Below are 15,048 nucleotides of genomic sequence, written 5' to 3'. Positions count from 1 at the left end.
TTCAGTACATTTTTGTTTCGCCCTGACCACGGAGAAAATGATGTGAACATTGTTCTTGGTTCACTACCTAGACCACTGATGACTCAGCTTGTCACTGCACTTTATTATCCAGATTGACACCTAATACTGATAATGACAAAAACTGAGCATCTAATGAATTATTGTCTTACTAATAATTTCTTCTCTCTGAAGGCTTAAGAAGTAATAAGGAGAACTACTACTTAACAGCAGTGAAAAGGGAAGAACCAAGATGAAAAATTTTGTCACAGAATTCTTAGAAGTCCATGTCAATTTTAAGCTCATAATTCCAAGCCAGTGAACAAAATGTGGCATGGATTTTAGAAACAGAAATTTTAAAAAGATATGTCTATATTTATATGAACAACTCTGTGTGTGTGTGTGCGCACACGCACGTGCGTGCGCGCACTGGGCAAACTATAGTCCACGGGCTGAAACTGGCTCACTGCCTGATTTTGGATGATCTGTGAGGTAAGAACAGTTTTTACAGTTCTAAGTGGCTGAATCAAAATCAAAAGAAGAATATCTTGTGAAACATAAAAATTATATGAAATGCAAACTTTAGTGTCCATAAGTAAAAGTACTGGCACACAGCCACATTCATGCATTTAGGTGTTGTCCATAGCTGCTTTTATACTACAATGGCAGAGTCAAATATATGTCAAGGGACCAATGGTCCGCAACCTGTATTTACTATCTAGCCCTTCACAGAAAAAAATTACCAAGCCCTGCTTATATACAATGGCTTGACATGAAACTCAAAAATAAAAAATGGTCTGAGATAAATATCATATCAATTGAAATTATGAAATCTTGAAAGTGAAATTACAAGCTTCCAGTCTCAGAAAACACTAACAAAAAAAAGAAATTAGAAAATATCTAAAAAAAAACACAGCGTTACACAGGGATTATTCAACCTCAGAAGTGATATTACATGGCAAGAAATAGTACAGAAACATGACTCAAAGCTTTAATAAATGCTTGAAATGGGCTGAAGGAAATCCCGCTCCCCCCCAAAAAAAAAGCTAGGAACATTTCAAGATATTATTTAGATACAGGGAAAATATTAAAGATATGAGCCTACTGTTTGGGGACAATGGTATGTTATCAGATAACTGAGATACGCCAAACTTCTTGTTTCTTTGGGTGGTTTTCACCTTCTGCACCAGAAAGAAAAGTGATGAAACTAAAATGGAAAATCAAATATGATTAACAAGAAAATCAAAGCTCAGGAATTAATAAGAGGACTGTGAGTCACTTTAGATAAGTTTAGGTGTACAGGACCAATAGATTACAATTTCAAGATATCTTTAAAAAGTGGCTTGTATATGTCATCACAGAACTACAGTTGATAACCTTGACAGAGTTACAAACAACAGAAGAGCAGATGTAATACATAAGAGGGACAAATGTTATTTTACTTTTTGAAGGTAAAAGCATTCTAGGAAATGAAGATCAGTGATCTTGACACTATTCCCCAACATTCTAGAACAGGTTACTAAACAGATGGTTTGTGAGCACTTAAATTTTTTTTTTAAAACCTGCCATGGATTTGTTAAAAATAAGCCATGCTAAACCTCGTTTCCTTTTCTGACGTGTTATTAGATGAGTGGATGAGAGAAATGCACTGGCTGTATAATGCCTGGACCAAGAAAAGTATGGAGTAAGTCTCTCATGGCCAACTGGGGTAAGGCCACTTACTATCTGTGTAACTGTGGGGAAATTTCTTAATATCTGGAATTAAGAGGCAGATGTCACGGATCTGTCAAGTTTCTGCACTCTTTGTGAGCAGAGGCACAGGAAGCCTTTGTTCTAGACTGTCTGTTCATGGACGTTTGTATAGCAAATAGCATTTGAAGACCGATAGTATCTCCCTCTGGAACAAAGGGAAGGTTTGCTTATAGCCCATTATAAAAGATCAGGGTTCCTAAAGTTGGAGTTCGTTATCTGTGACACATAGTGTGCAGCATGGACTTGAGCCACTCCGTGGGGCCCCTGTGGGTCTGGGGGGACAAGGAACCAAAAAAAGCATGAGGCTCAGGCTGCTCGCTGTACCAGGAGTAAGACAGTCCTTTGTCTCTGACCTGGAAGTCTTTTGTCTTCTATATCATCCACAAAACAGTGGCTGGCTAATTTGTCAGCGTACAAGTAGGGTAAAATCTCAGATACTTCACAGTGCTTGACAACCTGTGGCTCAGCTTTGCCATTGGTAAAATGGGGAAATAACAGTAAGTCCTCATAAAGGTAGTATGAAGAATTAATTCATACACAAATTGCTTAGAAAAGCACCTACTTTAACTGCTCAAATGTTAGCTATTATTATAATGAAAGTTATGATTCATTTCAAATGTACATAGGTAGGTAAATAATCCCATCCAAAGGAGTAATGACAAGTCAAGAAGTCCATACTCACTAAGTTCAGAAAAGGCTCTATTCTTAACCCTGTTCTGCTCAATATTTTCAATTAATTAAGTAGCACTATAAAAATGTATGAATCAAAATTATGGAGACACAATTGCTAACATAGATAACAGAATCAGGATATTTAAAAAATCTTGACATGCTGAATACACTAAACTATAAAGAAACAAATTTAACAGACATACAAATCCTATTTTTACAATAAAGTATTCATGTTGTATATTAATTGCAACCTACATGAAATGAATTACAATTCTAATAACAATGTAACACGACTGAAAAAAAAAACAAATTTGCCATTATGTTAGAGAAAAATGGAGATAAATTTTCATTGTGTTCTGTGTTGGTCAGGCTACATTCATGATATGATATTTACCTCTGGATACACTTTAAAGGGAAACTCCAGCAAAGAGAAGCGTACCCAGAGGACAGTGATCAGAACTGTGAAGGGTGAAATAAAACCATATAAAGTATAACTGAAGAAATCTGACTTCTTTATCCTGAGAAAGGAAAGGTTTATTGAGGATGAAAATTTTTCAGACATCTGCAAAATTATCTGTGTGAAACAGTCTGTGTGAAACCAAAGGGTGGAGTTAGAAAAATGGCTAATTGATTTCAGTTCAGTGTAAAGAAGAACTTTCTATCAATTAAAGTTTTCAAATATTGGGTATTAAGATTAGTTCTCCATTCATGGAAGTTTTTGAAAGCCACTAGCCAGGACTATGAAAATGGGGATTGCCTCTCTCATGTACAGATGTCTTTAAACTGCTCACTTCTTATCTGTAAAAAAGGCAACCCACAGGGAGTTTCCCCAGGCCTCTTGTGTATTTTCACTCCTGTCTTGCCTCCCTGGTTTCTATTCCATTTCAGCCTAGCTGGTCTCTTCAAACCGATGATTTGTTCTTAGCAGCCCACCTGACTTTTTGATTTACCTCTCTGATTATTTCCTTTTTCCATACACTGCAGCCCATAGGCCATCTCACAGTAGCACCTGGGTAACAGACCTTGGCCCCATCTCCCATCTGCTTTGGAAGGGAGAATAAAAAATTAGTTTCATGATCTCAAAGGTTTCTTTCAATTCTAGGATTCTTGGATCCCTCTTACTTCTTTTTCCACATCCACAGATTGGTGGATGATCAGTAATTGATGAATAAATGAGTAAGTGAATGAATAAATGAGTATTATTAAGCAATTGATAATGAGCTTCTTTCTTCTTTAAAAACTAGCTACCTGAATGGGTCTCACACCTTTCAACCAGTCAAACAGATGACAAGGAGTGAAAAGACAAGAAGAGCAAACACCTGTGGAAACGAAGGAATGAAGTATGAGAGCAAGAGAAAGATTAGGGGTGGAAACAGAAATGAGGGTAGACAGCTATGGAGAAGACCCCAAAATTAACTCTCAGAAATTATTAACTAGTAAAGTCTCTAGTTCATAAGCCAAGTCAATTTATAAGCCAAAATAAAATTTAAGGCTATATTAAATTAACATATATTTGAATAAAAACAGGAGAGGAGAATTCTAAACTCCTCAGAAATTATGACAGGAGCAAGCAACTACATTCTTGCAAAGGCAAAAATGATATACACAACAATATTGGTGAATCTCATGCATTAAGCCAGGTGAAAGAAGCCTGCCTCAGAAGGCTACATACCGCACGATGTATAAATATAACACAGAGTTGAATGTAACACATACATACATATATATATATAAAATACATATATATACACACACATACACAGTGTAATATTATTCAGCCTTGAGAAAGGAGTATATCCTGCCATTTGCAACAACATGGATGGACCCTGAGCACATTATGCTGAGACAAGTCAGAGAGAGGAAGACATGTACTGTATGACACCACATAGAAATGGAAGCTAATAAAGTCAAACGTGTAAAACACAGAGAGCGAAATGGTGGTTACCAAGAGATGGGGATGGGGGGTGAGATTGATGTTGTTTAAGGGTACAAACCTGGAAGCAGTAGTAAATAAGCCACAGAGATCTAATACACAGTATAATGAATATAGACAAAAATATTGCACTAAAATTTTGTGATGTGATAGATATGGCTACAATACCAATCATCTACAACATATAACATGTTGGACAACTTAAATGTAAACAGTGTTACATATCAAATTCATTCAATTAAAAAAACTGTTCCCCTCCCCCCAAAAACAGACTTGAAAAAAACAAAACTCTAGGGATAGAAAATAGATCAGTGGTTATTAGATACTACAGGATGAGAGGAGGGGTTGACGAAAAGCCATATGAAAAAATTTTGGAGCAAGATGGAACTGTTCCAAATCTTAATTGTGATAGTGATTACACAACTATATATGTTTGCCAAAATATACAGAACTGTACATTAAAAAGAAGCAAATTTTACTGTATGTAAATTATCTTTAAAAACGGAAAAAAATTAAAGAGCTGAAAACAACTCCGTAAAGATGAGCAATTAAAACATGGTTTGTGTTATTAGTAAATCACAATAAAATCATAGCAATATTTTCTTAGATCAGTCTTCCAAGGCAAAGGAAATAAAAGCAAAAATAAACAAATGGTACCTAATCAAACTTACAAGCTTTTGCACAGCACAGGAAACCATCAACAAAATGAAAAGACAACCTACGGACTGGGAGAAAATATTTGCAAATGATGTGACCGACAAGGGCTTAATTTCCAAAATATACAAACAGCTCATACAACTCAATATGAAAAAAAACCCAAACAACCCAATGAAACAATGGGCAGAAAACCTAAATAGACATTTCTCAAAGAAGACATACAGATGGCCAACAGGCACATGAAAAGATGCTCAAGGTCACTAATTATTAGAGAAATGCAAATCAAAACTACAATGAGATATCACCTCACACTGGTCAGAATGGCCATCATCAAAAAGTCTACAAATAATAGGGAGTTCCCTGTTTGCCTAACGGTTAGGATTCCGGGCTTTCACTGCTGTGTGGCCCAGGTTCAATCCCTGGTCAGGGAACTGAGATCCTGCAAGCCATGCATGGGGCGACCATATTAAAAAAAATAAAAGCCTACAAACAATAAATAAGATATGGAGAAAAGGGAACCCTCCTTCACTATCGGTGGGAATGTAAATTGGTGCAGTCACTTTGGAAAACTGTAGGGAGTTTCCTTAAAAAACTAAAAATAGAACTACCACATGATCCAGCAATCTCATTCCTGGACATGTATCCAGAAAAGACGAAAACCCTAATTCAAAAAGATACATGCGCCCCAATGTTCATAGCAGTGCTATTTACAACAGCCAAGACATGGAAGCAATCTAAGCGTCCATCAACAGATGAGTGAAGATGTGGTGTTTTTATACACACACACACACATATACACACAATGGAATATTACTCAGCCATAAAAAGAATGAAATATTGCCATTTGCAGCAACATGGATGGACCTAGAAATTATCATACTAAGTGAAGTAAGGCAGAGAAAGACAAGTATCATATGATATCACTTATATGTGGAATCTAAAATATAATACAAATGAACTTATTTTCAAAACAGAAACAGACTCACAGACATAGAAAACAAATTATGGTTACCAAAGGGGAAAGGGGGAGGGAGGGATAAATTAGGAGTGCGGGATTAACAGATACACACGACTATACATAAAATAAACAACAAGGATTTACTGTATAGCATAGGGAACTATATTCAATATTTTGTAATAACCTATAATGGAAAAGAATCTGAACATATAACTGAATCACTGTGCTATACACCTGAAACACAATATTGCACATCAACCACAGTTCAACTGAAAAATGGAAAAAATTAAAGGTATTAAAACAACTTGTTAAAGATGAGCAATTAAAATATGGTTTGTATCATTAATAACTCACAGTGAAAGTAACAATTCTGATAGAAAATTATCAGGATCATTTCTACAATACAGTGACCAATATCTTATTTAAGAATGAAACATCAAATGTATAGCCAAATAGCTTTTTTAAAATAAATATATTTTCACTGTCTTATAAATAGGTAACATGTAAAAATAAAATTAATCATTCACATTCTATTTTTAAATGTCCTCTCATAAAAATGTAATTCTAGTAATAAGAAAATAAACATTAAATATTTTATTATGTATGTATTCATATCTTGTTACCATATATTCTCTATTACTGTACATTTGCCCTTAAAATTTGATCTTATACAGTCAGAAAAACAAGTTGTCTCTCAAAATAAAAACTAAACTTATAATAACGATGTTCCTTTAATATAGTTATATGAGTAAGCATGTACTTGGTCATATTTTAGAATCTGGCATCGTTTCAGCCAAGTGGGAATGAGATATTTCCAGGACACAATTAGAGGGGTATCAAGGAGAACAGATATGTAAAATCAAATACCTATTAGAAGTGACAAACTGCATTGCCTTTCTTCTATTTGTGGAATAGTTTGAGCAATAGACATGTGGGACTAGAGATAGTCTGAAATTACTGAAAATTACAAAAGAGCAAAGAATTGGAAGTGATAAGAGGGCAACTTAAGAGCATACTTTTCTGGAAGTAGAGAAATATTATAAATAGATCAAGAAAATACAGATTTAAAATTATTATATTTGGGACAACACAAAGTGAGACTGTCAAATGAATTTTATTTTTAGTTACAGGAGTATACATTCTCTGTAACATACAACAAGGTAAAATGTATTGAAAAGTGAACATTTGCAAGCTTACATCACCGCTAAAAACGACCACAATTTATAATCCCCTGCCTTCTGAGAAGTAATCTGTAGCTACACTCCTGATCTGTCTACATAGTAGGCTGATGGTCAGAATGAGAAAAGAGACAACACCATGCATGGGACAGCACACTTCACGGGGTATGTACACTTGGTGTAACTGCACACATTGCATGACTGGGGGACGGGACAGCAAAACAGTGAAGGAATAACCTAGACGAGGCTCTAAAGACTTTTCAGCATTTCCCAGGAGAAGAAAAAAAGATGTCTCAAGAAACGTGGGACCAAGCTTCCTATGCGGTACACTGTATAAAACCTCGGGTCACTCCCTTTAAGCCAAACTACAGCCAAGACACGCAGCGCCCCTACAGCTGGGAGTTATGCTTCCTTTTAACGTAGCACAATGCACAGACTGGACCATGAGGCGACCCAACGTTTCAGGTGTGTGCATAAGGTCCATTAAAAAGGAGAGCTCTAATTTTAGAAAGACAAAGTTTATCAAACAGCTCATTCAACTCCACATTTTATTTCTGGATTCGTGCCACCAACAGCTAAATATAGAAATGAGCACAGGACCAAGGCAAAATTGTGAAGAAATTAATATTTATGGGATGTTAATGGTATGCGCTTCAGGGAAGAGGATGCCAGGCGGTTATTTATTTTTCTCAACCCTAACATGCCCAACTCCGCATGCACTCACTTCTCCTCTCCTTGTTTCATCATCCTGGTTAAATAAGGGGAGGCTCCTTTCCTGACTGAGAAGGAGGGGAGGGATGTGAAAATCCCAAGCGGGCTAAGACAACTGAAGAAAAATACTCTCACATTTTAACTGAGCCTCCTGAGCTTCATAAACAAAGTTATCTACGGTAATTTTTTGTTGGTTTTAATTGTTTTGATTTTAGGAATTATCTTTTTCTCCCAGTCACTCTTACATGTGTGTTTACATGGTAGTAAGAGAGAACCTGTTCACAGCTTCAAATTTGATTCCATGTATTTCATAAAAGGTTTCAGTTGAAAGTAACCTAAAAACTACTCCAGTCTCTTTTTAATTTTGGAGGAAATGACTCACCCAATATTGCACAATAATTAAAGTCAGACCAAGGACCAGAATGCAGGTCTCCTGGCACTTAATGTGGAACTCTGAACAGTAAACCAAGCGGGCTGTTTTACTATCTGAGATAATAATTACGTTTTCCAGAAGGAGTCATTTTCATTCACATTCTAATATGCATTATTATTATCAGACAAGGCCTTTAATACAAAATTTCCTACTTGGAACAAGGAAAGGAGAATACAATGCGACTTGGAATAGCCAGATGGCAACATAGAGGGCACTGGGTACCTAAGGACCAGGATAAAAAAGGCAGAAAGCATAGGTTAGTAATTTTTTAAAAAGGGAAAAGTGGGGTAATTATGTACTAAAGCCCCACTTTGCCCTGCTTCAGCTTTCCAAGGACCACATATTCACTCGTGATATAATAAGAGATCAGAAGTATTCTGAAAGATCTCATAATTCAGTCAGGAGGAGGGAAGAGAAAGAGAAAAATGAGATGAAGTAGGCAAAGAGAGACCTCCTTCTTCATTACCAATAGAAAAGATTATAGACTCCTTTCTCTTTCTCAAGGTATTTAGAACAAGACTGATGAGCAAGCTAATGCAAATTTTAAATATGGACATAGTATGTGAGAGAGAGCTCTATAGGACATTAGGTTTATGAGAACATAATCTGTGTATGTGGGTGGTGTTATATGGAGAGTTGTATCACTTATTCAGGCCTTAGCTGAAGATGTCCCAAAGCAATGTGAGCAAACTAAAGAGTGGGATTTTAAATTTGGAAAGATGGGCTTTCCAGCAAATCATAAATCCACAACCTGCTCTGTTTAAAGATAGATACTGAAAGGATGAAAGAAAAGACACGTTGTAAACTATGATGTGTGTGCCAATGCAAAAAAAGTGAAGCCACCTAAATCTAAAGGTTTCACAAAAGACCTTGACTTAACCCATTTTCCTCCCTCTTTCCTCACAGAAGATCCCCAGAATTACTTGGAATGCCCGTGTTGTACTCATAGTGTAGCCATTAGAAACATCTATATACATGACTTATGCTAGTCATATTAAGATATAATGATGAGTTATATGATTAAATGTCAGTTAAACGGTGCTAAGCATTATTACATTGAAGTACTCAACTACTGAGCATTTGTCGTCCAAAAGCACGAACATCCACTCACAACTTTCAAGTTAAATGTCATATTGTTTCGCAGATCAAGAGTAAAAAAGAGACACAGAAAAATGAAATTGAAGCACACCCACCTGAGATGAGAGCCATGTCTTGGCCAATATAATAGTAATATGGTATAAAATTATGTAAGATGAAAAAGTAAGGTGAAAAGGAATTTCAATGATACACACACAAAATGGAGCAATGATACAGACAGAAGTAACTTCCTGGACCTCCACAAAGTCATGCATTCCTCAATTCAATATTTAGTTTTAGAGCGCCTACCAAGTACAAGGCATGTTCTAAGCACTGGGTTAGAACAGTGCCCAAAAGAAAATCTTTGGATCCATGGAATATACAATCTCATTGAGGGAACAGATGATAAATAAACAAACAATCTTTCTAAAGTCAGCTGATAGTGCTATGGGGGAAAATAACGTATGGTAAAGGTGACAGAGCATGATCAATAAGGATTTAGGATAATAGGGCAGTCAGAGAAGGCTTCTCTTATAAGGATACGTTTGAGCAGAGACCTGAAGTTAGTGAAGATACCTGAGAGTAGAGCATTCCAGACAGAGAGAATAGAGAGGAAAACTCTGAGTTTGGAATCAGCTGATCCCATTTTGAGGAATGTCAAGGAAGTCAGTGTCTAGAGTTGACTGAATAAGAGGAAAATGATAGAAAATACTGTCAGGAAGCAGGTGTCAAATAATATGGACTTATGTAAGGTCTTTGTCTTTTATTCTGAGAGACACAGAAGCTGTTGGAAGGTTTATACAAAAGAGTGACATAATCAAACAGATATATCTTCAAAAGATCACTCTGCTACATGGAGAATAAACTGTGGTGCCTGGAGGGAGAAGAAGGGGGATAAATAAGCAGCTACTGCAACAATTCAAGGAGTTGTTGATGGTCTATCTGATCAGACTGGTTGGGGGTGTACTGACTAGATATATAAAACAAGATTTGGGGGGACCATTTAGCTCAACTAAAGACAGACTGAGAAAGGGGAAAAAATGAAGACAAAAAGGAAGTGAAGAGTTAGTTGCAGGCACACAGATATAGCTCAACCAAATCCTGGAACATAAATTTGGGTGAAGTAATGGTGAGGAATAGCTTTTAAGGATGTTGGGGATCTTTTTTTTTTAAATGAGATGATTTTATGACAGTCTACATATGCTAAGATGTTAAGATATTTGGATTAATGTACTATAAGTTTCTCCACACTATCTGCCAGCAAGAAATTTTATAAACGCTTTCTCTGAAATATGCCTACCACAGATTTTTTTCTTACCCCCTAAAATACACTTTAAGAAACTTTTTTTTTTCTTAAATGGAGAAAAAGTTGCAAAATGATGGTTGTGGTTCTGTATGTGTACCAAAATGATACAAAACAAAAATAATGCAAAAAAAATATTTCACAGAAAATGCCATCATAAAAGTTGAGAAGAAAAGAAATAAATTAATACCAGGAAAACTTTAGGTTCTTTGTAGTAGCATCCTTTCTTTGAGGAATTTAAAGCTAATTTCCTTAACCTGTCTTTTAAAATTTTATGATATTCTCATGGTACAAATCTTTTAGACTTATGTTAGAAAGAGCTTTAAAAAGAAACACTAAAAACTTAAATAAATTTCAAATCAACATTATCTTCCACAAAGTATATTTTAAGGTTTCCAAGATAGAAATCAAAGGAAATTGAGGAACATTAATAAACTAAAAATGCTGAGAGCTTTTAAACCCCTGGGGATTCATCTGCTTCACAGCAATGTGCTTTTCCAACATTTAAATTTTATTGGCTCCTGCTAATGAAAAAATTTGCCACAGCAGAAAAGAATGAAGATGTCAGCTCCATATGACATATTTATCAATATAATGGTAAGGTATGTTCTCGAGACCCTTGGTGGATTGTAGACAGAAAGAAGTGTACAACTGACTGGGAAGTTGAATTCAATCAACAGAGTATATTAAAGTTAAAGAGCACATATCTCAAATATCAAGGAATTCAAAAGGTTGAACCTTCACTCCACAGATAATTTATGGAGTAAATGGATTTTTAATAAAATTTTACACAAATCATATTAATTGAGGGAATTTTAGAATTCAAATTGTTCGTGGTAAGGAAGCTAAACAAATGAACGAATACAAGTCAATTTAGAGAAAGTAAACCAAGTTCACAATCACAAAATGAAAAAGTATTAGGATTCAGTGTGAACTATAAGCTATAAATTGTTAAAATATAATGTTTCTTTAAAATGAAATAGGGGTGATACAAGTATACCTCATTTCAGAGCACAGGTATATTCTGTTAATTTGGCTGCTGGGCAAAATTCTGTATAGATAAACACAAATTCCTAGTCACTCCAATTATAAAATTGAGATTATGCTCCTAAAAATAATTAGGTCAATACTTAATAATATCACATTTGAGAAAACAGCAAATCACTGAAGCATCTATTTAGAGAAAAAATAGTTTAAATGAATACCATTACTGAAAATAAGTCACCACATACATATAGGTTTACTTTTTCATTTTAACATTAATAGTGTTGGAACATAACAAATCTAAATATTCTCTAAGGACCTCTCTTCAGCATCTCAATATTCTAATGTTAACCTCTGAGCTATAATATCTCTTTATATGTCACCAAAGTTACTCTCTTTTTTTGTTCGTTTTGTTTGAAAAATTGCAGGCAGGGGATAGATGAAAACACTGTGCAGAGCAAAAGAGTATATACAAAAATACATCAAAGGTAATGACAGGGCAGAAGGAAATAAGCAAGTGGAAGTAAGTACCATTTATTTTAATAGGTAGGAACACCTACAAGGAAAGGCTATTCTACTTATTAGTATTTATGGAATTCAATAGTAGTGAATTTTCATATAACCAATGCTGGGCTTAAAAACAAAGTAATGTTATTTTTAATCAACCCTCCTATTCTTAGATAAGGTGTTAAAAAACAAAATAGTTATGGGACAAATGAAGAAGCTAAAGTTTGGAACAACTCCATAAGAAAGCACTGAAAATGATCTAAGCCTCATGAAAAAACAAACCTAAAGAACTTAAATTATTTTCACCTGATAACACTCTGTAAGTGATATGACTGAAGTCCAAGTATATTAAGAGATAAGTAGTTGGACCTAAGAAAATATGCATGTCATCTAAAAAAAAGAAGAGATGTAAACTATGGCATATAAAACTCAAATTAGGCATTAGGTTATTTGTGCATCATAAGCACCGTAATATGTTTAAGGAAAGTTTCAAGCACCTTTCAGAAGGCTTAAGAAGATAAACAACAATCTTTCTGGGTTGGATTTGACCAAGTTTGTTAGAACTCTATGAATTAAGCACTACATAAATAAGGTTACTTTCAAAATCTATGCAAATCTTAAAATACACTAATTAGGGGGCCTAATTTAAGAAATAAACTTTCTTTTATCAAAGGGCAGTATGAATCTGGGCACTGGTTAGAACATTTTAGATCCATTCATTTATCACTAAGATCACTACCATCTATCACAAAGTTAAAGAAAAAAACAAACAAACAAAAAAACTGTGCCATGAATTAGTATTCAGTGACTGTAATGCAACTGACATTATTTCTGAATTCAACTGTGATTTGCAATTTTATTTAGCAACAACACTCATGCCAAGAGAACTTCTTAGTGATATTCTCTTACAAGTCAATGGTCTCTTTTTTTTTTTTTTTCATTTTTATTGGAGTATAGTTGCTTTACAATATTCTGTTAGTTTCTGCTATACAGCAAAGTGAATCAGCTATACGTATACATATATCCCCTCTTTTTTGGATTTCCTTCCCATTTAAGTCACCACAGAGTGATGAGTAGAGTTCCCTGTGCTATACAGTAGGTTCTCATTAGTTATCTATTTTATACATAGTATCAACAGTTTATATATGTCAATCCCAATCTCCCAATTCATCCTACCCTGCCATTTCCCCCTTGGTTTCTTTTTGATTTAATTGAGAGAGACAGAAAATACATAACCACTTCCAACATTCAGTTTTCTATCAGTATTATAACAGTTGACACAACATGAGACTGTCCACACAGAAACAAGGGTGATGAGGCAGAGCAGCTATAAATCTTTAAATATAACGCAAACAATATCTCTTTTATGTAATTAAGTACTGTATCCCTCACATTTTCTCTTGAAATAAAAATGTCTGGTAAATTTGGCTATGTTCAATATATTATTATATGCTCTAAGAGTCTCAATCAAGCCATGAAGGTATTTTCACATATTTAAATATACTTTTCATAAAGTACAATTCTAATAGTTATGCAAAGAGAGTTGTTTTGTGTTTCTGAGTTTTTGCTTGTACAAAAGGAATACAACTTCTCATTACAGGTTTTCTGTAATTTTAATGTTCACCTTTTTTCCTATTTTTTGGTGTGTCACATACAATTTCCCCTATTTTAGGATTCTAGAATATCACAAAGATTTATTTTAATTTATTTTTAAAGCAAAACCACTGTACTACCATCAATGCAAAGAAATAAAACTCCAATGACAGTTTACTCAGATATAACTATTCATAAATCTATTCACATCATAATGTAATTATAGGTCTCTTTTCACTCGAAAACAATATTCAGTTCTAGAATTTCTATCATCTGAATCCTAAAGTATAAGTTGAGGAATTTTGAAAGATAGTTTAAAATAGCTCATAACTGCTATTTGTATACATTTCCCTTTGATTGCTCTATTTTAATATTCATCGTAGTGTAATAGTAACATTTAATAAACTATGTATAAAAAAGAAAAAACTTGTACTCACATTTAAATTGAATGTTAAAAATTATTCCCTTAATTTTTTTTGTATTCTTGTACTTAAAAGTGAAATTTAAGACGATCTTTTAAAATCGAGTGTCTTCTGTCACTTTACCAACAGGGATGTATCATCAGGTTTCTAGTGTCCTCTTTAAAAGTCAGTAACTTTACCACAGTTAAACCTTTCTTTCACTTAAGTTTTAGATAACAATGAAATGGTGGGTTTCTTAGAGAAGTACTGAACTGAACAACTACTGAAAGTGGGTCTAGTTTAGTAATAAAAATGGAAGGATGGACGGAAGGAAGGAAAGATACAACTTTTAAAAGCTCTAAAGCTGAAATGAAATTTTATGACCCTAATGACCATAGTGTATCTGACTTTATACCCACTTCATTAATACATATACAAATAAATCAAAATTGTAAATTATTGTTTAGCAGTATTAAATAAACACTACATTTTAAAATTCCAGGACACTGAGAATATACTTATCCATAACTCACAATGACAGAAAAGATAAACAGGCCTTTTGACAACATAAAACATTTCCTGAGGTACACCACAATGCGAAATTGAAGACGAAAATATCTGAAAGCTCATCTTTGTTTGAGTCTTGACCTCTAGCACAGACGTGCTATTAAACACACCCCTCCTGTCTCCACTGAAGCCTAACCAAACTATTTGAGTTAGGAGAGTGTGCAAAGATGTGCCTTCCAGGCAAACTTCTGTTTTCTAAAAGTTAATCTCCCGAAATACTTCCAGTTGGAAATCGTCCACTTCAGCTACTTGACACCAGGGCGTCACTTTCTCCCCTTGGCTTACCTGCTACTACTTAATTATTCTTCTAAGCAGGCTCTGGACA

At 34.6% G+C, this 15,048-nt stretch overlaps 1 protein-coding gene across 9 annotated transcripts in view; it reads right to left on the bottom strand.

Annotated features, from left to right (window-relative positions):
* Positions 1-15,048, bottom strand: part of FOXP2 (forkhead box P2) — a 540,259-nt gene that overhangs the window by 522,761 nt on the left and 2,450 nt on the right. The gene's annotated exons all lie outside the window — the stretch shown is intronic.

The sequence above is a fragment of the Balaenoptera borealis genome (assembly GCF_965194805.1).
Source record: "Balaenoptera borealis genome assembly, chromosome: 7".
Classification (NCBI taxonomy): domain Eukaryota; kingdom Metazoa; phylum Chordata; class Mammalia; order Artiodactyla; family Balaenopteridae; genus Balaenoptera; species Balaenoptera borealis.
This window is presented reverse-complemented; position numbering and strand designations above follow the sequence as displayed.